The following is a 24,625-nucleotide window of genomic DNA, read 5'->3' on the forward strand; positions in this document are numbered from 1 at the left end:
AGAAGCCACCAAAAAGAGGGTCCTTAACATGACCAGGGAGGAGGCCTTGGCCCCCAGAACCAAAGAACGCCAAATGGATGATAAAATCATTTGGGTTAACAAATTTAATCCAGCCAGCCAACAAATCAAAAAGGTGGTGAATTCCCACTGGCCCATTTTGACATCAGACACCAGCCTTCCAGTGCTGTCCAATAAAAGGGTCATGAATTCATACACACGAGGGAAGAATTTGAAGGACTATTTGGTGCGCAATGATGTTACATTCCCCCTTCCCAAAGCCCCCACCTTTTTGGGTACCCCCAAATTAGGGTGCTACAGGTGCTGTGGTTGCATCACCTGTGGCCACATGATTCCTGGGGACTCGTTCCATCACCCCTATTCAGGGAAAAAGTTTAAAATTAAACACAGAGTGGGATGCAGCACCAAATTTGTCACCTATTTAATCAGTTGTCCCTGTGGTCTTCACTATGTGGGGAAGACTGACCGCACGTTTAAGGAGAGGGCCACAGCCCACCGTTCGGCCACTAAAGCCGCCATTGCATCGGGCCATAGCGATCAACCGGTCGCTAGGCACTTTGCAGAAGCCCGGCACAATTTGAATACCCTAAGGTACCGCATTATTGATCATGTCCCCCCACTATCCAGAGGGGGGGACAGATCTTTGCGGCTCCTGCAGCTGGAAAGCCGCTGGATACATAGGCTGGACACCCTGGCACCCAGGGGTCTAAACGAACAGGCTGGCTTATCCCATTTTTTGTAAAGGTTATTCTATTTTCACACAGGTAGCATTCCATATTAGCCATCTCTATTCCCATGGCATTCCCCATGGTGACATGTCAGGTTTCAGTAGGCATCTAGATAGTTTCTCTAGAGAGAATGATGCCCTACAGTCACAGGTTTCATATAATGGTTCCGTTTCCACTCCCGTGGATAGAATTGTTCAGACTTGTCAGTTGATTTTTAATTGCTTGTTTCATGTAATGTTTGTACTGTGTCACTGTGCAGTTTTTCATGTTTTTTATGTCGTATTATCAGAAGCACTGTCACTTTAAATGCGCCGCCATATTGGCTACGCTAGTAGCAAGTTGGCCACGCTCTTTCATCACTAGATTGTGTTTATAGAACACTCTTATTACAGCACAGCACTAGTACAATTAATAGACTGTTTACTGTCTATATATTTTATGCATTTTTCTTTGTTTTCTTTTTCAATAGATGTGGTATCCGCCCCTCGGGCTCCCGGCCGGGACGCAACTCGCGTGACGTCATCGTTAGACGCCGGAGACGCTGGACCGTGCCGTGAGCTCCGACAGGACCGGATCAGGTATTTAAACTGTTGATTTTGCACTTGTACACTTGTTTGAAGTTTTTGTGAACACCTTGATAAAGAGGCAACCAGCCTCGAAACGTTGGTGAAGTTATCCGCCTGGTGTGGTTTCTTTTTTCTTGCGAGTGCCGCCGCAACCCCTCCCTGTGCATATATATGTATATAGATGCCTGTATCCATTCTTGGTCGAGATACCTCCAGTTATGGAAAGGTATCAGTACCATTGATACCATTTAATTAGGGTATGTCTTTTCTCGCATACTTTATTATATTTCACATTGATTAGGTAGATGTATGCAGTTCATCATAGTTCCATGTTTACCTGTATGAATTCCGCACTGTACTATTACACCACTAGGGGTCAGTCTAAATGAGCCAGTCATACTAAAGCTAAGCGTTATGATTGATTAGCAACACGAAGCCAGTGGAGCAAAACACACATTCACTTTTTATTTATGCATCAAAATAATGATCGCCATTGCTCCCCCTCTATAGAACCAATAACAGATGCAGACCTAAACAGTATGGACTTGTTAATACGCCGATTATAGTATCTCTTATATCCTTGTTAACTGACATTATTTGTAAACAGAGAGCCGGTCCATGTCTGCGCTGGTGACGCTAATCCGGAAGTACCTGCCCCCCACACGCCAGAATACTCTGGCGAGCTCTAGACGCCAGCCAGACTCAGGACCCAGAAGTGCCGATGACGTTACTGTTGCTCCGCTTGGACTCTCTGGACTCTCCTGGTCAAATCCACCCCTATGGTTTGGTGAGAAATATTGATTTTATTTGTAAATTTGATTTTAACACCAATACATTTCTGGCCATACAGTATGTTCTTTTAGAATACATAATAATAAAAATTTGTGATAGATCTAACCAATCTGATTTTTATTATATATTTAGCCCTGCTCAAAACCTTGTTCTTCCTTCATGAACACTAGTACGTCTACACGGCTCTACATGGGAGTGGCACGGATGCTAATGCGTCTCATTGTTTTGTTCAAAAGGTGCTTGGATGCATCTGTGTGTGGTACAGTATGCCTGAGTTCGATGTTCGATGCAGTACACACTGTAAAAGGAGCTATTTTTTTTTTCAAGACATTATGGGGAAATTTACTAAGATGAATTCGTAAAAAAAGTCATATTCGTACATGAAAACCCGTGTTTTTTTTGTCTTATTCATATTTTTATAATTTAATAAGTTGTAAAAACGTATATTCGTATAAGGCGTAATGCCGTATTAATGACGTAATAATGTTGTATTCGTATTTATAAATACGAATACGAATGTCTACAATGGGACACATGTTTTAAGTTTCAAATTAGTTCACAGACAATTATAATAACAAATGTGTGCCTTATAAAAAAGGAAATAAGCACCTAAACACACTTCCCAGCTTCTAACATGGCAGACTTTGTAATGTATGACAGTCTATCAGTGTGGGCTTTCAGACAGCTGATGTCCTGTCAGTGGCAACAAAGAAGACTCCGCTGTCATGAAACTGAGCATGATCAGCAGGTACAGCAGGTATCCCAGAGGCTGCATAGGCCTCGTTTATTTAGAAAGCGTTTGTGCTTAGATGCATTGCCGGATGATGTGATTATACATATGTTCAGGGGAGCCGAGAGAGGGGGGGAGCAGGTACTAATTACCCGGGCCCAGGCTTGCTGAAGGGGCCCCGCAGGGGCCCTGGTTCGACCCCTTCCTTCCCCCTCCGTCCCTCCCGGGTATCAACAGTAGCACACACTTCTACAGCCTGTGCTGTGCTGACAGCAGGCTCAGCATGAGTGTCTCACTGACAGCGTGAGAGGTCATGCTGAGCCTGCTGTCAGCACAGCACATGCTGTAGGTGTGTGCTGCGTCTGAGATTACAGTTTTTAGAGTTTTCTTTTACCCACCTCTAAACATTTTGGGGGTGTGGCCTAAGTGTGGGAGGTTCCCACACTTAGGCCACACCCCCAAAATTTTACCGGGGCCCGGCATTCCTCTCGGCTGCCCTGCATATGTTCCGGTTTAATCGTAACAACATTCTCCATCTGTATGATCTCATGAGACTGGAGCTCGATCCTGTGACAGGACCAGAGGCGTAGGGAGGGCGGAGCCACCGGAGCTCATGCTGCGGGCGCAGATTGGCTGAATGGCGCCGCCGGCCCGCCCCCCCTCCGCAAATGATGCCTGCCCTGCACTACAAGTGTCATGCCGCCGGGCAGTGTGCGCAGCGCCGGCTGCTGCCCTGCCCGGCTCCTACTCTGCCCTGCTCGCCCGGTCCCTGCCGCCAAGCGTCACAGGCGGTAGGGCCAGGGGCGGGCTGACAGTGACACTCCGACCTATGACCTCCTCTCTGTCTGAATTGCTGCTGCTGCTCTGTCCGGCTTCCGAGCAGCGCAGCGTAGCTGCACACTACAGACTCCTCCCACTCACCGAGTCACCTGTCTCTGACTGCCTCCCTCCTCCCAGGCTACAGCAGCGCCATCAGCCATCCCAAGCGCTGGCTGTAGCCTGGAGGATTAGAAGAAGGTGTGTTGCTGCCGCCCGCCCGTGCCTCTTTAACAAACATCCCATTATTCAAGGTACCTTTTTTTTGTGGTGGATTCGTGTGTGGGGGGGGGGGGGGGTTTGGGTTGTTTGTAGGGGCTGGGGGGGGGGGGGTTGGGTTGTTTGTAGGGGCTTGGGGGGGGGTTGGGTTGTTTGTAGGGGCTGGGGGAGAGTGAATCTCTCTGGCTTCTGTTGCTGCCCTGGCCTACTGTGCTGTATATATCTTTATATGTATATTTATTTACAGCTGTCAGCATGTTATATAGCGCAGCAGATTCCGTTACAGTGTTTTATATAGCGCAGCAGATTCCGTTACAGTGTCTTATATAGCGCAGCAGATTCCGTTACAGTGTCTTATATAGCGCAGCAGATTCCGTTACAGTGTCTTATATAGCGCAGCAGATTCCATTACAGTGTCTTATATAGCGCAGCAGATTCCGTCACCGTGTCTTATATAGCGCAGCAGATTCCATCACAGTGTCTTATATAGCGCAGCAGATTCCGTTACAGTGTCTTATATAGCGTAGCAGATTCCGTTACAGTGTCTTATATAGCGCAGCAGATTCCGTTACAGCGTCTTATATAGCGCAGCAGATTCCGTTACAGCGTCTTATATAGCGCAGCAGATTCCGTCACAGCGTCTTATATAGCGCAGCAGATTCATTCACAGTGTCTTATATAGCGCAGCAAATTCCGTTACAGCGTATTATATAGCGCAGCAGATTCCGTTACAGCGTATTATATAGCGCAGCAGATTCCGTTACAGTGTTTTATATAGCGCAGCAGATTCCGTTACAGTGTCTTATATAGCGCAGCAGATTCCGTTACAGTGTCTTATATAGCGCAGCAGATTCCGTCACAGCATCTTATATAGCGCAGCAGATTCCTTCACAGTGTCTTATATAGCGCAGCAGATTCCGTTACAGCGTATTATATAGCGCAGCAGATTCCGTTACAGCGTATTATATAGTGCAGCAGATTCCGTTACAGTGTTTTTTAAGTTTTTTCTTTTCAAATGTGACATGCCAACACATGTTAGCCACGCCCCCAATTCATTACCGGGGGGGGCGCGAAATATGCCATTGCTCCGGGCACCATGGCGCCTAGCTACACCGCTGGACAGGACGCTCATGCGCTGTCTCAGGCTTGCACAAACTGTTGGCTGTGTTGTACTTTCTGGCATCCGTCAGTTTTCAACACATAACTGGCAGAGGCAGAGCCGGCCTTAGGCATAGGCAAACTAGGCAATTGCCTAGGGCATTTGGAACGCCTAGGGGCATCAGCAGCTTCTGCTGATTAAAATGATATGCAGCATGCCTATATTCTGTGTGTGAGTGAGGCTGTATCTGCATATGAAATAGTGTATTCATGGAAATCACTGTAACATAGCATTCCGTATGCAGGTACAGCCACAGTTGCACACAGACTATATTCATGCCACATACTGTATCATTTTAATCATCAGAAGCTCCGTGTGTGTCCTGGTCACATAACAATGCAAATAAGACAAATTTTCAGCAAAAAAATGTACCCAACTTTAGCAGAACTGGCCAGGAGCTTCATGGCTTATTGAGGCAAGATGTATGATGAAATATCTGTATCCAAGCCTAGGCAGAGGTCACAGTGTTAGCGGCTGTGCGAGTGCTGTCTGTGGGTGGGTTGGTTGTGCAATAGTGTTTGGCATATGTGTAAGGGGCATTATGTGTGTCCTGTATAAATTCATTAATAATGTGCGACATATGTGTAACAGGCATTATGTGTATCATGTGTATAAGGGCATTAATAATGTGCAACATATGTGTAATGGGCATTATGTGTGTCATGTGTATAAGGGCATTAATAATGTGCAACATATGTGTAAGGGGTATTATGTGTGTCATGTGTATGAAGGGCATTAATAAAGGTTGGCATAATGTGTAAGGGGCATTATGGTTATAAGGACATTAATAATGTGTGTCATGTGTAAGGGGCATTACTGTGTGGTATTATCAGGGGTGTCGAGAGAAAGGGGTAGGGGGTACAAATTACCCAGGGCAAAGTCTGATGGAAGGGCCCAGTGGGGGCCCCTGGGCCCCCTCCCCTTAAGTGTCAGCAGCAGCTGCAGCTCTTCTCCTCTGCCCAGCACATACTGCTTTGTGCTGGGTTGCAGTGTAGCCATGGAGGTGCTTAAAATACAATATTTTCTCAGGATTCTTTTCTAAGGGTATAATGTGAATAATGTGAGGAGTAATGTACATAAGGTAAAGTGGTAGTACTGTGTGATGTAACGTGAATAAGGGACACCATTGCATGATATAATGTGAATAAAGTTGCACTACTGTGTGGCATAATTTGAATTGGGGTACTATTGTGTGGCCATGCCCATTCCCAGCAAGAACACACCCCTGTTTCGGCTGCGCACCGAATGTTTGCACTGTTTTATTTAAAATATTGCGGGTAGGAGCACCAAAATAATGACTGCTATGATGAGGGTTGATGGTGCTGGGAAAGGGGAGCAGGGTCGGAGGCGGAACTAGTGGCAGTGCTAGGGGGCACCAGCCAAAATCTTACCTAGGGCGTCATTTAGGCTAAGGCCGGCTCTGGGCAGAGGCATTGGCATATCTCAGGCCACACTGTCCAGGTACCTGATCCAGGTGCTTCAAGCCCTTGAGCCACATATAGATGCCTCAATCTGCTTCCCAAGCCAGGAGACAGAGTGGCATGATGTTAGGGTAGCATTCCATCGCATTGCAAGCATTCCCAATGTGCTTGGTGCAATTGACTGCACCCACATTCCGCTGAAACCACCTCGAGATACTGCCCATTCCTATTATAACCATCATGGAAGCACAAGTACCAACGTGCAGGTGGTCTGTGATGCCAATCTTAAGATCATGAGTGTGTTTGCAGGCTACCCTGGCTCATGTCATGACTCCTACATCCGCAGCCAGTCAGTCCTCTTTGATGAGTTTCAAGACGGATTAATGCCAGAGGGCTGGCTACTGGGTAAGTGTATAATGGTGTGTAGAGTTCAATCTGTGATACTTAGGGAAATTATTGCAGCCATGTCTCTCTTTCTCTCTCTCTATTTGTGTGTGTATGTATATATTGATATATATTATGTGATGGATGGCTGTATCTACAGTACATTTCTCTCTGTTTTTGTTCAATCCTGCATGTTTACATTACTTATATATGCTTAAGAAGATGCAAATCCAAAATAATTGTATATAATGTAATGCATATGTGTCTAAATGTGTGTCCTTTTTAAAACATGTATTGAAATGTTTTTGGGCGGGATGTATTAAAATACATTGCCAGCCTTCGCCACCGCAATGCCAGTGCATATATACTAACATATGCGGCTGGCATCGCGGTGCGGTGACAGAGGGCCCCCCCCCGCGCTACCTGTACTGTGGTGTGCGGGGGGGGGGGTCTCTGTCACCTCCCTGCCGCCTGCTTCTCCCCTCATGCCGGGGACAGCTAAGCAGGCTGTCGCTGGTGCCTCCTTCTCCCACATGCAGCCGGAAGGACATCCGGCTGCATTGCTAGGGGGAGGAGGGGTTTACCTTCCAGGGTCCAGGAGGACCTTTCAGGAAGGTAAGGCCAAGGGAGGGGGAGAGGGGGGTTTGCAAGGTGGCCGGCAGCGAAAAGAAGGCCATAGGCTTCTATAGTGTATCACCACCTAAAGGTGGCGATACCCTGCCCAGCGATCGGTGCGGCCAGGTTTTAGTAAATATGAAAATGTGGTAAAACGGGTGGTTTTCCGCATTTTCATTTTAATACATCTCGCCCTTCATGTTTGGCCCTTTAATGTTTTACAGGTGATAAGGGGTTCCCCTGTTTATCCTGGCTCCTGACTCCACTGTCTGCCCCCATTTCTGATGCAGATAATAGTTTTCAGCGTGTGCATAAGGCCACCAGATGTCTGATAGAAAGATGCTTTGGCGTATTAAAATCTCGCTTTCGGTGCCTAGATAAGTCTGGTGGCTTGTTGTTGTACAGCCCCGAAAAGGTGTCAAAAATTGTGATGGCTTGCTGTTGTCTTCACAACCTCTGTCTGGATCAACAACTACCAGACATTGAGGATGGAGAAGACAGCGAGGCTGCATTGGAGAATGAAACATCTGGCGATAGATGGAGTTCAGCGTTTTGGCGGCAAATTCGCAATGAACTCATACAGGCATCCTTTAGTGGTGAGTAACTACGTCATATGGGCAACATTTACTCCATGCTATATGCACATTGTAGTGCTAAATGTGATTGTACCTCCTACTCTTACAAAGTGCCTTCACATGTCTACCATTATGATTATCCTGAACAAGTTGTTTATAGATTCTGTGAAATAACAATTGTCTAATTGATAAAATGTATTTTAGGATGGTTTTAATGTAACTAACATATGTTTTTTAACCTCACACCCACATACCAATAAATGTTATTGTGGTAAATCCAGTATAATTATGATAATCTCTGTATGTAGGCTGATTGTGTGCGTATACAACACACAAATGTGGATGGTGCTTGTGTTCCTGGATTGGTACCTGGATTACACCTGCTGTGTTGTATTTTGCCAGTAAGTATTGGTTTGAAATAATGCTGTTATTTGAGATGTCTAAATGCTGTTGTTATGTGTTGGTTTCGTAAGCAAACTTGTGTTTTGTAGGTTTAACACAGGAAAAAAAACATCATATGGTAGTACAGGTTGAGTATTCCTTATACAAAATGCTCGGGACCAGGAGAATTTTGGATAACGGATTATTCTGTATTTCGGAATATTTTAATATTTCAATGATGTATCTTGAGGTATCTTGCATTTATGTTGTACATATACATCAAACACATGAAATAAACACAAATATATTTTATTTGTGCATAAAACAAGGTTTCAAAACATGAAACAAAGTTTGTGTACAATCTCAGGCACTGAATTTAAATGCCAAGCAATCATTGTCTTGCACATATATAGTGCCAGTTACATATCATGTCCTCAGTAGTGCTGTTACAGGTGTCCCCAGTAGTGGCAGTTACATATCATGTCCTCAGTAGTGCTGTTACAGATGTCCCCAGTAGTGGCAGTTACATATCATTCCCTCAGTAGTGCTGTTACAGATGTCCCCAGTAAGTTTTTAGCAAAAAAATATTTTTTGGTTCACTTTCTGGAATGTATGGTTTTTTGGAATAATTCGGATAATGGATATTCGGATACGGGATACTCAACCTGTATTGGGATTTACACCTACATCTCTTTCTCCCCTGCAACCTGATGGGGTGCTTGGAACACAGCTATGTGGATGTGTTCTGTGCTGTTGCTGCCATGCCCGATGTGTGTCTCACACCTCCTTTCCTTCATTTTTACTGTGTGTCTAAAATCATCTGTGTTAATTCTGGCCTTACTATATGTGAAAGGGTGAACTAATGTGGTACAGGATTGTTCCTTACAATGTTGGCATGCTATGCTAATTGATGTTGTTGTAAACCCTCACAGGCATACTTACTATTGTATTGTTTGTGATTAACACCTACCTCTCTTTCTCCCCTGCAGCCTGATGGGGTGATTGGAACACAGCTATGGAGCTTGCTTCTGAAGTCCTGGTTTGGCTGGATTGCGCCTCCTGTGGCTTCATTGTGAACTAAGTGATTACAGTTACAGTATGTTTTGCAATATGTGGTCAGGGCCAGCGGAACCCGCTCAGCGAGGGATGCAAAGCAGGGAGGCGCCCTGCTCCCTTCTCCTATCGGCTGCCTCTGAGACACTGTTGCGGCGTCAGCAACATGAAACACCCACCTGCACGCGGGGAAGGGTGAGCTGAGCTGAACGTCGGAGGAGGCAGAGGAAAGCTCCGGAGTTACTGCTAACTGCAGTACTTGCAGGAGCCACTAGATGCCCCCATCTCAGTGTGGAGCTCTGCACAAGAGAGATGGCCCGGGAGCCTACAGAGGAGCTGGCTGTGTGAGTTTGTTTTTATTTGTCTGTGCCTGTCTATATCTCTCTCTCTCTGTTTTTATCTATCTATCAATTTATTAATCTATCTATTAATCTGTTACCTGTGTCTCTATCTGCTATCTATCTATCTATCTATCTATCTATCTATCTATCTATATATCATCTTTCTCTCTCTCTCTCTGTCTAAAATCTATCTCTGAAGAGGGTTCTGGGTTGCTGGAGCCGCACAGGATGTGTCACCCCTGAGTTAAGCTGGAGAGCTAAAGTTTGGGGTGGATTTTTTCAGGTAAACCAAACTACCAATTTTATTTCACAGGTTGGTGTAAAGACACCTAACAGAGTTATTATTTAATGGTGCTTGGTGGTGCTCCCAGAGCTAGAGATAAACATAAATTTACACAAAGGGGACAGAAAGCTTTTTTTTTGGGGCACTCTTAGGTGGTTATTGGTGGGGTTCTTTAGTGAAATATATTTTTTGTAATGAGTTTAATTTAAATCGTAATTTTTAATTTTTTTAGAGTTAAAATAAGGTCTCAAAGTACAAACAAACAGTTATAGACTAAAGTACACACAGATTTTTTTTTACAGACAATACCATTTGCAATAGAGTCACATATATAGAAAAAAGTTCCTTAGTGAGCTAGATTGCTTGGAGAACCTACAAACAATTCCAAAAAATATATATATATATATATATATATATATATATATATATATATACAAAAAAGATTTTTGTATAGGAGAGGATCAAACAGCCCCCACAAAAAGTGGGCGGTCTTACAGAATCTCTTCTAAAATTCAAATATCCTTGTTGTTATAGTCACATATATATGTATGTATCAATAAAAAAGGTTCCCTAGTGGGCTGAGTTGCTTTGAGAACCTAGGAAGATATTATTCAAAGAGAAATATATCATTTATAATAGAATTTTTCTCAACTAAAAAATAAAAATTTACGTTTTAAATTAAACTCATATTACCCAAAAAATTATTTCACTAAAGAACCCCACCAAAGGGCGTGTACGTGAGGGGAGGAGAGCGTCAGCTTCCCAGCGTCTGTACCCTTCCCGCTGCTCTCTGACCCCCGCCTCGCCGCACAGAATGAGCGCTGAACGCTGAGCGTTGAATGCTGACAAGCCGCAAGTTGATCCAGCGAGACGGCAGGTTACCTGTGTGTGACAGCCTGCAGATACCCTCCGGACCTCCAGATAGCAGTCCGCAGTCGGAGTGCCGCGAAATCTCTATAGCGGCAGCATCATCCTACTCCTGCACGCGGGTGCCGGCAGACGAGTGTGCCAGATTGACAGCTGGACCTCAGGTGACACCCGGCAGCCAGCAGTCTGCAGCCGCCAACCCCTGAGAACGGTGCAGCGGCTGGATAGAGGAGAAGGCGCCTTCCTGCTCCACGCCGACGCTGGGTGCCAGTTGGACCGGAGTGATATCTTGACTCCATGCGGGAAGACACGGTGCAAGCAGCAATCTGGGTGGAAGTCCTAGAGACCAGCCGGGTTATCTAGGAACAGAAACGTGTGCTGAACCCCGCTGAGACAGGATCAAACACAGACGGAGGAAATAATACAGCTAATAATCTCACCCCCTCTCCCTCATTTGGAGGTAGTAGAGGTGCCGCTCCCCGAAAGAAAGCTGTGGTGGTTTGGAGGGCTCGGCCACCCTGGGGTAAGACTGTTCTGATTTTCTTTGTGTTTGCTGAATACAAAAAAAAAAAAAAAAGAGGATACAGTATATGACACTTGCAGTAGTGAAGAGCTGATATTTTTGGAGCCTATACTGTTGTGAAAAACACTATATTATTGGGAAAGCTTGTTCCGATAATTGATCAGTAGTACCGCAATCTTTACCCAGGGGCAGTGCCGGATATAACTGGCAAGCCGGCAGTTAAGGAGCATGGGGAAAACGGGGGCAACAGCGGCGGCAAAGCTGGAAAAATTTGCCCGCACACAGCCACAGAATGTAGGCAATTCAAATCCTAATACCCCACAAACTACCCCAGTAAAAGCAGGGGGAGCGCCTATACAGAGTGAAGTGACTTTACAGCAAGTACTGAATGCGGTCAGCACATGTGAAGCACGGCTGTCCGGTCAAAGTGATAAATTACAGTCAGACATTACCCTGTTAAGAGACGATGCCCAAAAAATACGTGACAGGGTACTGGAGGTAGAAAACCGTATCTCAAGTTTAGAGGACACTATGGTCCCTATGCAAAAGCAGTTACAGAGTGCCTCGGGTCAAATCAGTGATTTGCAAAGTAAGGTCACTGATATGGAAGGGAGGCTACGCAGAAGTAATCTGCGAATTATAGGCCTTGAGGAACGAGTGGAAGGGAAAGAACCTGAAAAGTTTATTGAAGGCTGGCTTATTCAAGTATTTGGGAAAGAGTCTCTCACTCCATTTTTTACAGTAGAGCGTGCCCATCGAGTTCCATCTAAACCCCCTATCCCGGGAGGCCCACCACGTACTATGCTGGTTAAACTTCTTCATTATCAAGACCGGGACATTCTGTTAAAACTGGCGAGATACAGTGAGAAGATGAGTTTTAATGGACAGAAAGTATCGTTCTTCCCTGATCTCCCGTATATAATTCAGAAGGAAAGGTCGAGATTCAAGGAGGTCAAGGAGAGGCTAAGAGAACTGAATATAAAATATGCCATGATGTATCCGGTTAAACTCCGTGTTCTTTATGAAAACGAGACTAAGGTTTTCCTTTCACCAGAAGACGTAGCAGACTGGCTGAATAGGGCTCACCCGGGCCGCACGCAGTTACTTGCTAGATGAGTGGCAAAGTTAAAATATGCGACTGCTAAAAAATAAGAGTTGGGATGTGCGGTGGGGGGGGGGGGGGAATGTTTATTCTGTCAATGAGCATGCCTGAAAAAAAAAAAAAAAAAAGAAGGATAATTTTAGTGGTAGAGTGTAAGGGCCCCAAGACTGGGTAGAGAGATAATGGGTTAAAGTTTGGTAAGGGATAATTCAGGTATGCCTAAGGGGATAGGTTATACAGGGAGGGGGGAGGAGGGATGGGTTGATGTATTAATTGTTTGTTATGTGATGTTAGTTGTATATAAACACTGCAATGCTTGGCCTGTATGGATACTAAAAAGGGAGGTTGATCACCACTATATTGAGGTAGAAAAAGAGAAAACTGGTAATGGTTAACATATTGACCTGGAATGTGAGAGGAATAAATGAGAAAATAAAGAGGGCGCTGGTGTTAAACCAATGTAGACACTTGGCCGCAGACATAATATGTCTGCAAGAAACTCATCTATATGGGGATAAGATTATGGCAATTAAGAGGCCTTGGATTGAAAAATCCTACCATTCCCAGTTTTCTCCATCTTCCAGGGGGGTATCGATAATAATTAAGAAAGGTATTGGTTTTGAGTGTATTTCGTCAAAAATTGACACCCAGGGGAGATTTGTATTCTTGGATATGTATATAGCGACAAATAGATTCTGTATAATGGCAGTATATGTACCTCCTCCTTTCTCTTTCGAAGTCCTTAGAAAGGCTGTGGAATTCGCAGCAGAAAGGCCTACAGCTCATGTAATATGTTTGGGGGATTTCAATACAGTTATAGACCCTAGGCAAGATAGATTACAGATGAACTTAAGTAAGGGCAGACAGAGTGGGGGAATAGCGGATTTTGTGAGACAGATGGGATGGTGTGACATTTGGAGAGAAAGACATCCTAATGTTCAGCAGTTTACCTGTTATTCGGTCCCATATAATTCCTTTTCAAGGATCGACATGATCTTGGTATCACCTGAATTAACAAACCAGGTAAAAAAAATAGAACATGCTGCAAGGGGTATATCAGATCACTCCCCAGTACTTATGCAAATGGAGTCGGACCTTGAAAAGGGATTTACATATTGGAGGTTTGATCCAAGCTGGCTACCCAGATTTAAAAACAGCCAGGCACTGGGAGGGGAAATAGAAGGATTTTTTGCACAAAATAATAACTCAGCTAGTGACATCATAGTGTGGGAAACATTCAAAGCCTTTTTTAGGGGAATTCTTATGAAAGAGATTGCCGGGGAAAAAAAAGAATGTCGAGTAATTGCAAATGCACTGGAATCCGGAATGATTAGGGCTGAACAGAGGTATCTGACGGATAGAGGAGAGACAGCAAAAGAAATATGGTTAAAAGAGCAGCAAAAATGGTTAGAGCATCTACAGATTATGGCCAGTTATAGAGTTTTAAAAAGTTCCCATCAGTTATATATGAATGGTGATAAGTCAGGCAAATTTCTATCATATTTAGCCAAGGCAGATAACTCTTCAGGGATTATTACTAGAATCTACACTGAAAATGGGCAGATAGTAACATCTAATTCTGATATAACTGAAACATTTGTGAAGCACTATAAGGAGGTATATAGATCTAAAATAGAAGTACAGACACAGGCCTTAAAAAATTTCCTAAAACAGCCCCAATTACCACAGCTACCGGCTGAAAGCAGAAAACTCTTAGATGAAACTTTTACCCAGGAAGAAGTAGATGAGGCCCTCCGGAGCTTGCCCCAGGGATTGACGGAATTCCAAGGGAAGCGTATACCTTCTTTGGGAAGGATATGGCTGGACATATGCTCCAGTCATTTAGGGGGATGGAATTAGAAGGTAGGTTGGCCCACTCAATGACTGAGGCAGTTATAAACGTCATTCCTAAGGAGGGAAAGGATCCCCTGAAGGTTGATTCATATAGACCCATTTCTTTAATTTCAGTAGATGCCAAAGTATATGCCAAAGTAATGGCAAATAGGTTGAGTAAAGTAATACACCATGTTGTGCATCCGGACCAAACTGGTTTTATGGGGGGTAAATCTACGTCAATTAATATCCAAAGAGTTTTTGCATATCTACAATGGGCGGGGGTAGTCAAGAGAAAAGTTGGAGTGGCAGCCTTTGATGCCAACAAGGCATTTGACTCAGTGGAGTGGCCATTCTTGAGGCAGCTGCTGGAAATGTTTGGATTTGGATCTAACTTTATAAAAAGAGTATTTCTGTTATATCAGTCACCCACAGCAAGGATAAAAATAAATGGATATATATCCGAGCCCTTTAGTCTCTCCCGGGGAACCAGGCAGGGGTGTCCACTGTCACCGCAATTATTTGCGCTGGCAGTGGAGCCCCTTGCCTGTAAATTAAGGGAGATTTTGGATCATGGGAGGAGACCAGAGGCCTTCAACCTGGTAGCGCTTTATGCAGATGATCTGTTGGTGGGGTTGTCAGATTACCAAAATGACCTAGATATGGTTCTTGAAGTTATAAACACATATGGTCAGTATTCTGGATTAACAACTAACCTTAATAAATCCCAACTCCTGATTACCGGAGAAGGGATTAACCTATTAAATATGCCTCCCCAATATCCACCTAGGGTTGAGAAGTTTAAATACCTAGGTATATATGTGACCGAAGATCCAGAGAAATATGTGGATAATAACTTGGAACCAATAATAAAAGAGGTTAAAATAAAATGTAAAAATTGGTCAAGGCTGCCACTAACGGTGATGGGGAGGGTCAATATGGTCAAGATGGTCATCCTGCCCAAGTTACTGTATGTGCTTCGCCACGCTCCATGTTATATTAAGCAAGGGGTATTTAATAAGATTCACAGTATCATATCAACATTTGTGTGGAATAATAGAATGCCACGGGTAAAGATGGCCACCTTGACCAGACCAAGAGAGAAAGGGGGAATGGCCCTGCCTGACTTCAGGATCTATTATGGCGCAGCACAACTAGCCCAATTAAAGGGATGGATAAATCAACAAGAATGCTCCCCGGAACTCCTTAGACTCCTTGAATGTGTTGCCCCTGGGCATACACCTCTACAAGTTTTGTTGACGAGGGATGGATCCAGAAGTCGGGTACCAATTGTAAAACAGGCAAAAAAAATATGGCAATGGGCCAGTAAGATAATGGGAGTGGAGGGTATAGATCCAGACACATATATATTTTCGGGGAAACATTGTGAAAACATTAAAAAACATCAAGGGGTACGACTCTGGAGTCAATATGGTGTGGACTCAATTGGACAACTATATGTAAATAATCATCTTAAAACCTATGCACAGATGCAGGGAGAATATAATCTTCAGAAAAATATGTTCTTCAGATTCCTTCAATTGAGGAGTGTACTCTCATTATATGAAAAAGAGCAGGGGTTTCACATAACAGATTCACGGGTTAAGATTTTTCTGAAAGAATTAAAAAATGAAAAAGTGGCCTCAAGATGCTATAAGTACCTCTTAGAGGGGATACAAGAGGAGGGGTTGGAGGTGCTTAGGAATAAATGGGAAAAGGAGGTACCAGGTATAGATGCAGAAACATGGAGAATTGCGTTGAAATCCCCGGTGGTAGCAACAAACTCAGCCAGAATACAGCAAATTCAGTACAATATACTGCATAGAACATATATGACTCCTGAAAGAATTAGTAAATTCTCACCAAATGACACAAAAAAATGCCCAAAATGTAAGGTTGCTGTAGGAAGTTTTTTTCATTTAATATGGGAATGTGAACATATTCGTAAATACTGGCAAGAAGTTGAACAAATAATGGAGGCAAGTGGGATTCCGGTCCAAAATGCATCTCCACATGCATATTTATTAGGGGTATGGAATAAGGATCAGATGACATACGGGCAAAGACAATTGGCAATTTATATGAGCTCAATTGCAAAAGTAATCATAGCACGCACATGGATGGCTAAGACAAGACCTGAAGTTAGAAATTGGATTAATTTAGTAAATGTCACTTATGAGCATGAAAGATATGTTAGTATTACACGGAAAACTACAAAAAAGTTCTTTGAGATATGGGAAGGGTGGTACAAGACAAAGCACTATAAAAAAGAAAAACATAACACATATGTAAATGTATATTGATTGTTTGATTGATAAAAATAATATATATGACAAATGGATCACGTTTATAATTAATATATAATTGTTTGATTGACACAAAAAAAAAAATCTATATGACAAATGGATCACGTTTATAATAAAAAAAAAAAAAAAAAGTAAGAAGATATGAGATTTATCGATAGAGGTGTATAATCACTGTAAAAAATAGTCACGATAAGTAACAAGTAATTATTGTATTCACTATTGAAAGTACTCGGTTTCTAACTCTGGTGTAATGATTGAAATAAGGATACTGATAATTAAGAATAACAGATAGTGTGGAAAGCCCGTGCAATCTCCTTCTAGCCCTGGTGATATAAATTAAGATTATATGTGGTTATGCCAAAGTGGCAGTAATACACTTCAGAAAGGTTAGAGCAATGCACTGAAATATGAATCTGGAATGTTGTTGATTAAAATGGTGGTGGTGATCAAGGATCCTAATGGTATAAGAGCTGATAGAGTATAAAAAAAACAGAGGGGCCAAGTATTGCAGGTGTTAATGTATGTATTTGTAAATGTATTTGTATTGTAAAGTATCATTATGTAAGGCAATGTACAAAGTTGTCTATGTTGTGAAATTTTTATGGGGGGGGGGGGGGGGGGGGATTGAATAAAGATTATTTAAAAAAAAAACAAAAAAAAACCCACCAATAACCACCTTAGAGTGCCCCAAAAAAGAGCTTTCTGTCCCCTTCGTATAAAATCTATCTCTGTCTGTCTGTCTGTTTATTTATCTAGCTATCTTATGAACCCCCTCATATGCCGCCCATACACAATGCGATGTGCACCACATACCTCCCAACATGACCCTCTCCAGGAGGGACACAATGCTCTGCTCCAGGACTTCCCTCTTAATGTATGATTGCCATCACCAGTGTTGAACAGATTAATTGATGAGAAAGGTGTTTCAGCACAGGTGATGATCATACATTACCAGGGAAGTCCAGGAGAAGAGTAATGTGTCCCTCCTGGAGAGGGTCATGTTGGGAGGTATGGCACCATGCATTTTAAACTAGATTGCATTGCATCTATTTCAAAACACATACGATGGGCTCAGAGCCGGCCCTAGCCTAAATTATGCCCTAGGCAAGATTTTGACTGTTGCCCCCTAGCACCGCCACTAGTTCCGTCTCTGACCCTGCTCCCCTTTCCCAGCATCATCAACCCTCATCATTGCAGTCATCATTTTGGTGCTCCTACCCGCAATATTTTAAATAGAACAAGCGCACCCATTCGGTGCGGAGCCCAAACAGGGGTGTGTTCTTGCTGGGAAGGGGCATGGCCACACAATAGTACCCCCAATTCAAATTATGCCACACAGTAGTGCAAATTTATTCACATTATATCATGCGATGGTGTCCCTTAATCACGTTACATCACACAGTAGTACCACTTTACCTTATGTACATTACTCCTCATATTATTCACATTATACCCTTCGAAAAAAATCCTGAGAAAATATTGTATTTTAAGCACCTCCATGGCCACACTGCAACCCAGCATAAAACAGTGTGTGCTGGATAGAGGAGAAGAGCTGCAGCTGCTGCTGTCACTTAAGGGGACGGGGCCCGGGGCCCCCACTGGGCCCTTTCATCAGACTTTGGCCTGGGTAATTTGTACCCCCTATCCCATTCTCTAGGCACCCCTGATAATACCACACAGTAATGCCCCTTACACATGACACACATTATTAATGTCCTTATAACCATAATGCCCCTTACACATTATGCCAACCTTTATTAATGCCCTTCATACACATAATGACACAAATAATGGCCCTTACACATGTCACACATTATTAATGCCCTTATACACATGACACACATTATGCCCCTTACACATGTCACACATTATTAATGCATTTATACATGACACACATAATGCCCCTTACACATACGCCGAACACTATTGCACAACCCACCCACCCACCAGCAGACAGGACTCGCACAGCTGCTAACAGCCTCACTCACACACATAAAAAAGGCATGCTGCATATCATTTTAATCAGCAGAAGCTGCTGATGCCCCTAGGCATTCCAAATGCCCTAGGCAATTGCCTAGTTGGCCTATGCCTAAGGCCGGCTCTGGATGGGCTCTTGCATTTTGAACTAGATGTGATGCAATCTAGTTCAAAAAGTATCTGCAGCACATACTTCATGTGCTGTGCCATGTGATGTATGCGGGAACACGCATCTCATCGCACCACCCCGTCGCACCGCGTATGGGTGGCAATAGTGCTCAGTTATTTATAAAAAGGGGAAAACAGCAAGGTTATGTAAACAATGATATTGGTGGTGATAAGACCTGTGCTGCACTGCTGCCTGGATGCTTAAAATATACTCACATACATGTACAGTATATCTTAAGTAACTGAAATAAAACAGAAATATACAGTATAGTGCAATACAGTAAAGTAAAAAAGTGGAATGGTGAATACTATTCCAATCACCCCTAGCTGGGTGATTACAAAAGTATTGCAGGAGGGCGCAAATTTTTTGTTTGTAGGAAGGTGCCAGACACCCTAGCACCGGCCCTGTATGTGGTGCCATACTGTATTCCTTTTAGAAGTATGTGTTTGTTATATGTATATGTGGATATTTGTGGTGATAGTATGCACTAATGTATTTTTCCTTTGTGTAGGATTTCTATTGTCTGAATACAGTGTTGATGTTTCCTTTTCATGCTCAGGACTGGACATGCTGATAATTTCTATTCTCCATAATTTTTTGTATTTTGTGTGTGTGTGTGTGTAGGTAAACACATACATTGAAGAATTAAGGGCGGGATGTTGTAAAATTCGCCGCCCCCCTTCACTGGACATCGCATTATTAATAACGGCATATGTTGTAACATATGCTGTTATTAACGCAAGGGACAGCTCTTGCGATAAGAGCTGTCCCTTGTGATGCGGTGCCGGCACTGGACTTCCGGGTCTGTGACCCGGGAGTCCATCTGCGCATGTGCAGACCCCGGCGCCGGCCGCAGGGCACGCTGGGAGGGATCCGTGACGGATCCCTCAAACAGCGCTGCGGTAAGAAGCCCATAGGCTTCTGCAGGGAATCGACAGCTTTTGCTGGCAATTCCCTCCGCAGCGCTGTCTCTGCGGAGGGACAGTACAGCATACAGAAATGCGGTAAAAACCCCGATAACTGGGTTTTTACCGCATTTCTGTGATAGAGAATCTCCCCCTATATGTGTTGTGGAAACAAAATGTGTATCTCTTTAAGTGTAATAAACTAGTTGTGCTAATGTTTCGTGGTGTGATCTCTTAAATTTTTGGTTAATAACAAGACAGAAGTTTGGTCACCAAAATGTTTTACTGGTGGCAACAAAATGCAAATAACATTATTATGTTTAAACACATAGGCATTATGATTTTTTTCCACATTTAGTAGGCGTGGACCCCTTCACATTGCTGTTATCTTTTGATTTTTGTAGGGTAGACCAGCGTGGTGGTGAAGGGATTGGTGTTGATTGAGGTGTAGCACTACTTTCTTGTGATGCTGTGCTGTCTCTGGCCGCCATTATATTCCGCTCCCTGAAGGAGACTGAAATGTCTTCTAAAAAGCAGCTCTGTGTTGCGTGCTGTTGGCACAACGACTCCATTAGTGACACCATTCAATTCTGAAATTGAAGCTGCTCCACGCAACTTTCTGCCAAACACTTATTCAGTGTCCTGCTTTCTTTATACAGCAGGGACACTGTTTCAGATATGCGGAATGTTTGTTTCTTTGCATGTAACCTTTGGCCCTCCAGCTGATGTAAAACTACACATTGCAGCATGCCTTCCCATTATTTCAAGATTTGAACAATGTAAACATATGACCATTCTGGATGGGCAATGCAGTTACAGGGTTATTTAATCCAAATCCATGTTTTCTATGATGCTTCATTATACATAATTGAGTTAAGTGTGGTTGCCCATAGTAAAATCCCCTGCAAAATGTTTACCCCTACTTACTAAACACACCACACAGTCTATTTCGTAAAAAAAAATAATAATGTAAAAGCACACAAACTTATTGATTGGGCAACCAGCACTTTGACACTCATGTTGGGAACCATGCTGTGCTGCAGGGGTTGTTGATGTGACATGGTTTATTTGCATTTTGTTTTTGGTTAGAATTGCAGTATGTGCACTAAACATTTTTTACTTTAATGATTGCAAAACTAAATTAGTAATCTCATAGAAGCACAAGGAAAACAGCACATGCTGCACAAATGCCGGAGCATCTATCCCTCCTGCAATATACCACTCAAGCCATGAGCCAAAAAAGGGCTAAAACAGCACTCACACAGTTGCATCTAAATTTATGTGGTTTCACATGTTCAATTTCCAATAAGAATTTATGAACACTAATTTTGCAAATAAAAGTTGTTTACATGTAAACAATAACTACACTAAATGGCAATAATGTTTTATGCAGTCTCCAACGAATGGCTCTATCCTGGAGGAATAGCATGCTGTTTCTGGACTTTCCGATTAATGTTTGATTGCTGACATCTGAATCACAGAGGAGGTTTGAGAACAACGGTGTATAGAAACAGGTGACAAACATTAATTTGGAGGGAAGGTTAGGAGCAGATCAATGGGTATATGCTGGAGAGTGAGATATTGTGAGGTTATTATCTGGAACATGCCCTGCGTACAATAAACATTCCTCCCAACATTGCACACTACGCAAGGAACATAATGGTCTGATCCTGCACTTCCCTATTAATGTTTGATTTCCATCACCTTTGCTGAAGCTCCAAGATCAGCAATTAATCTGTTGCAAACAGGTGATGGGAATCATACATAAGATGGAGTAGAGCATTGTGTCCCTCCTGGAGAGCGCAATGTTGGGAGGTATGCAATAAATAGCACCATTATTTATATTGTTACCTTTGTGGGGTTGTGTTTGATGTGTCATTTGGCGTGCTGGGGTCAGAACAGGTGGCCGGATATTCATGGGCCCAAGTGGTGCTGGAGAATGTGGTGCACATGCGGGTGCTAAATATAAAAAAATGTATAAAACATTAAAGATAGACACATAAATTTTAGGGACACATTTCACACTTTACCAGCCAGATTTTAAAATTAGCAATTTACCTGTGTGAAGGTCACCAACATCACTCTCACGAGGGGCCACCGATACAGTTGCCGATGGTAGGGTTACCACCTTGCCCCTTTAATTCTGGACACATATTAATTACACAGGTTCTGTGGCTGGCTGACTTCAAGACTCCATTTCACCTGGTTTTAAACTTCCACAGAACCTGTGTAATTAATATGTGTCCGGAATTAAAGGGAAAAGGTGGCAACCCTAGCCGATGGTCTGGATTTCTCGCTACGCTCGCCACGCTTCGGGCATGGTGGATCGCTGCGCTCGCCACACTATATAAAATCAACTCCATGCGTAGTTGGATAGTAGGGGTATGAAAAAATGGGGTGCATTTAACATGGGAGCCCAGATAATACATAAGTACCCTGATTTTTTTTTAAAAAAAAGCATAAAAACGGCTAAAATCGAATAATTATTTTTTTTTGCTCCTACGCTATATTAACCTCAATAACATTAATTTCCACTCATTTCCAGTCTATTCTGAACACCTCACACCTCACAATATTGTTTTTAAGGAAAAAGGTTGCACCGAGGTAGCTGGATAACTATGCTAAGCCACACAAGTGTGCAGCACAAACACGTGGCTCATGTTAAGCCCCGTACACATGGGGGCGTTAGGGGCTGAAATCGCTGGGAATATGGTCGCAGGCGACCATATTGCCAGTGATGGGAGTGTGCCCCGGTGATAAATCGCTGGGTGCGCGCTCCCGTTTTCAGCCCCATTCTAATCGCTGGTCGCAGGAGCCTGCTTCTGCGACCAGCTGATTACCTCTGTGACACCGCCAGCAGAGGTTCCCTTTCATCAGCGACCATCTCTGCTCGCTGATGAAAAGGAGACACTGGGCAATATATTGCTCAGCAATGTATTGCGAGCATTATATTGCTGAGCAATATATCTCCCCCGTGTGTACGGGGCGTAAGAGTGACACTGCAGTGGCAGACAGGATGGCAGTTTAAAAAACTAGGCCCCAAAAAGACCCCTATCTGCTTGATCGTGCACTGTTTACCATGTGCAGCCAAGGAGCAGTGGGCATTTCGTGCAGCACAGAGTTTGTCTGCAAGTGTGTAACTGTTTTGATCAGTTTAACATCCAACAAGACCCCTATCTGGCTTGATTGTGTGATTATGATTATTATTAATTAATGTAATCTGATTGTTTCATTTTTTGATTATTATTCATTTATTAGCAGTCGTCTGTTAAATCATTGCCTAATGGGTGGAGGGGAGGGGGCTAATCAATTTTAAGGTGGTAGATGGAAGAGTTCCTCCACCTCTCTAGGACCCCTGGGTTGTATCGCTTTTCAGCAACCGGTGTCTTACATGTACGGGTAAGCAGCCAACAAGACCCCTATCTGGTATGTGAGGGCTATCTGGCTGCTACTTCTCTCACTCAATTGATTGCTAGGGTGGATTCAGCTATCTGGCTCGCTAGGCGGGTGTTTCCTTTCCTCCCTCACCGCTTCACATGCGTCAGGTGCAGCCCCGCTCCTCTGCCTATGTCATAGGTGGCCGTGTAGGCTTCAATGGCCTTTTGCTGCTCCTCCATCCTCTGCAGCATATAGAGTGTGGAGTTCCAGCGCGTCACCACCTCTGGTTTAAGCTGATGGCAGGGCAGGTTGAGGAGTTTTTGCTGTTGCTCCAGCCTTCAGCAGGCAGTGGCACACGTCAGTGCACCAGCAGCATGGAATTATTTTTTACAGTTCCACGCAGCACTGCAGGACAGGTATTATTTTTTAATTAAATTATATATAGCAGCTTAGTATGTACTAGGTAGGTACACTTAGGCAGTAGTACTGCCAGTGGCAACAGTGGACTGAGTAAATAATACTTGCAGCCTCTATTCAGTGCAGGCAGCACCAGTGGACTATATATAATTAAATTAATTAAATATTAATATAGCAGCCTAGTAGGTAGATAAACTACTAGGTAGGTAGGCAGTAGCACTGCCTGTGGCCACCACAAAAGGTAGTTACAGCAGTAGCAGACTACTAAATGCACCAGCAGAATTTATAATAATTAATTTTATTATTAGGTACTGCTTGGCACTCAGTGGCACACGTCAATGCACCAGCAGCATGGAATTATTTTTTACAGTTCCACGCAGCACTGCAGGACAGGTATTATTTTTTAATTAAATTATATATAGAAGCCTAGTATGGAAGGTAGTAGTAGGTAGGTACACTTAGGCAGTAGCACTGCCAGTGGCCTGAGTAAATAATACTGACAGCCTCTATTCAGTGCAGGTGTGGTGCACCGGAAAGATCGGCCAGTATCCCTCTGTATTACCTTGATACTGGAGCTGGACAGACGTCTTCTTTCTTCTTGGCGGCTGAGACAATAAACAGGCTGAGGGTATGCTTCAAGGGTGTTTATTAACCGGAATACCTGTAGTCTGAGGTAGGTAACCAACTTACTTGTCACAGGTAAAACACTCACAACAATGTAACAGCATATATTTGGCAAACATAAACAATGTCAGTATCGCCCCAAATAAAGTGCGTATGCAACCGGGCACTTGCTAACAGTTAGGTAAACCCGTACAATTATACTCCAATACTTCGGGTAGACTCCGTTACTTCATAAAAGGTCCTCTCGCCGTGACTGATTCACATTAGCGCTGTTATGTTACGTGCAAGCGGCACAGATGCTATTTCATGTGGGCAAACCCAAACCTACGCTCGGATGGGAATCAGCCAGACAACTTGAGGAATATTCTAACACTTCTCTCGCTAAAAGTCACGAGAATACGCAGCGCAATTGCACTTCAAGATACCTTGCAATCTAAATCACG

The sequence above is a fragment of the Crinia signifera genome, chromosome 5 (assembly GCF_055691185.1).
Source record: "Crinia signifera chromosome 5, ASM5569118v1, whole genome shotgun sequence".
In the NCBI taxonomy this organism is placed as follows: Eukaryota; Metazoa; Chordata; class Amphibia; order Anura; family Myobatrachidae; genus Crinia; species Crinia signifera.